At 40.9% G+C, this 2,518-nt stretch overlaps 1 long non-coding RNA gene across 1 annotated transcript in view; it reads left to right on the top strand.

Annotated features, from left to right (window-relative positions):
- Window positions 1–2,315, top strand: part of LOC116101503 — a 13,692-nt gene extending 11,377 nt beyond the window's left edge. Inside the window, exon 3 of the long non-coding RNA XR_004122857.1 lies at window positions 2,241–2,315. This is a non-coding gene — a long non-coding RNA (uncharacterized LOC116101503). The remainder of the gene's footprint in view (window positions 1–2,240) is intronic.
- The last annotated feature ends 203 nt before the right edge of the window (window positions 2,316–2,518 follow it).

The following is a 2,518-nucleotide window of genomic DNA, read 5'->3' as shown; positions in this document are numbered from 1 at the left end:
ATGAAAGAATTAAAGAGTCCCTCTGGAAATAGGAGTAAGATAAGAAATAGATAGGAAGAGATTGAAAGGGATAAGAAGAGGTAGGCTAGCCATACTGTACCGTTCCCATGTGGGAAAAGTAGAACATTAGACAACACGAGGTCTGGTCACTCAGTCATCTTGAATTTAATGGGCGTTCCTTTGTTCCCGCAACAGGTAAAATGTTTGGGGCAAAACCCTTCCCCCAAACTACGCCAGTGTCACAGTCCAATCAGTAACTTCCTTCTTGCTCCATGAAGGTGGAGCTTCTGAATGTAGCTGCTTCCGCGCTGTGTTACTGTCTGGGCTTTGGGGAGGGAGTCCACAGGCATGGCTGCTGAAAAGTCCATATAGGCCAGGTATGGCCTGGTTATTCCCCCTGCTCTCCTGGTCTTTAAGTCTAAGCAGAAGACCCAGTCCAGCCATGTAGCCTAACAGTACCAGAACACATTCTCTTGTTCCATAGAGGCCGGTCTATTTGGAAGGTTGGTTAATTAGTAATTCGAGTAGATGAGAACCATGAAATTAAGAGTTCAGTCACATCCTTTAACCAGAGGAATGTCTTGACTTCTATGTGCCCAACATAGGCTATAAATTAAGCATGGAAGACCATCTTCCACAAACTTGGAAATGACTTAGAAAGCCATTTCATACCAAAGCCTGAAGGCTCTCTGACCCAATCCTCCTTCACCAAGTTTTCTCATGTGCTGTCAAGAAAGGTTCTGTGGCAGAATGCTGCTAAGATTCAGCTAGGCATATCATCATCCACACAATGTCCTAACAGGGATCATTTAGGCCTTTAACTTGCTGATAGGGTGTGCTCTTGCATGACACCCAGTAACACTGATTCTTGTGACAGCGACATTGTTCCCAGGGACAGACCCAAATCTCGTGAAAATGAAAAGCAGCTGTCTTCTTAGGGTCTCTCCTGGGCCCAACTTGAATTTCACATGCAAAAAAATTAATCACCAAGAACCAACACCATCCAGTTCTGGAGGAGAATAGTTCTCCATCTTGACCCAGGGCCCTAGGCTTCAGCTTCATTGGCACTCACATGATGGCCGCTGCCTTGGCAAAGTACTCCTGGCTTCTCTTTCTTAGGAAGCTGCATCTGAGACCAGGGTGTGCTGAAGGAATATGGTCCTCTCCTCTATTCCTGGGAAACTTCTAAAGGACTCCAAGCCTTCCACTGTACACAGTCATCTCCAGCTAATAAGTTCTACTACGACCCAACTGCTAGTAGAGGTGTCATTGCCACAACTGAACTTGACATCATGAAATGCATACTGTATTTCTTTGAGACTTTATTTGTGACTTAATTAACTTACTTACTGACAGAGTCTTGCTAGACAGACCATGCTGACCTTGAACTTTGAGAATCCTCCTGCCTTGGAACCACAGTGCCTTAATTATAGTCAGATGCGCACTGCTGTACCATGCCTACTTCAGCTTCTTCACAATACTTTGCATAAGACCGAATCTTTCTTTCACAGGCTTCACTTAAAGATCTTTGTTTAGCTTTTCCAGTGACATGACATGAAATATTTTCATCAACTTATACACATATGCAAAGTAACTCACAGAAACATGCATCTATGTATTGCTTTCATTTTCTCTCTTGCTTTCTTAAGCTTCTCCCACCTCTGTTGACCCCCTTCTTCTCAACAACCTTTATATCTTCTTTTGCTCTCTGATATTACTTTGGGTTGTTGGCATGAACATGATCCTCAGCTTTTAAAAAGATGCAAAGATATTTCAGTACTAGGAGCCTTGCAGACTTCATCTGCCAGAAAAGAGGGCAGGTAAGAATCTCTTGGTCAGAGGAGTTTTACACAAAATGGAAAATCCCTTCACTATACATTGATTGGAAAAATTTAAATGACCTCATAATTACTTTATACAGTACAAAAAGCAGAAGGAGTCCTCAGTGCATTAGTCTGGATTCATTAGTGTAGATATAAAGAGAAACAGACTTGTATAATTGTCTCATATTGAAAGATCAGTAGCATGCTCTGGGTGATGGATTTCTTTGTGTTACCTAGGTCTTGTGGTATATGTCTTTTAAGCAGTATACAAGCCATAGAGAATATAAACAAGTCACCCTCATATAAAGGAAGCTAAATTTTAGAGAAGTCTGTTCAAATACCTGATTGTGGAACAGCTTCTCAAACTGAAGCCCTGTAACTTTTTATGACTGAGTAATTAATCTTTCTTCCCAATAGGCTTCATTACAATGAGTTTTGACCTGGCATCTCTCAATTCCAAAGACTTTAAAAGAGTACCTGGCCATCAGAGTCACCTATGGGCTGAAAACGGGTAAACATATCTCTCTTTTTTTTCTTTTTTAAACTTTTATTGCATTATGATGAGAAAAGTTACATGATTTCAATGTATCTGAATTTGTTAACATTTAAAAATATATTTTAATTAACTAGAATTGAATCACATTCTTGTTCCCCTTTTGTACCACCACTCCTCCCATAGACCCCCTTCAATACCT

This window comes from Mastomys coucha, unplaced genomic scaffold, assembly GCF_008632895.1.
Source record: "Mastomys coucha isolate ucsf_1 unplaced genomic scaffold, UCSF_Mcou_1 pScaffold21, whole genome shotgun sequence".
Taxonomy (NCBI): domain Eukaryota; kingdom Metazoa; phylum Chordata; class Mammalia; order Rodentia; family Muridae; genus Mastomys; species Mastomys coucha.
The sequence above is the reverse complement of the archived record's forward strand: the minus strand, read 5'-3'. Positions and strand labels throughout refer to the sequence as shown.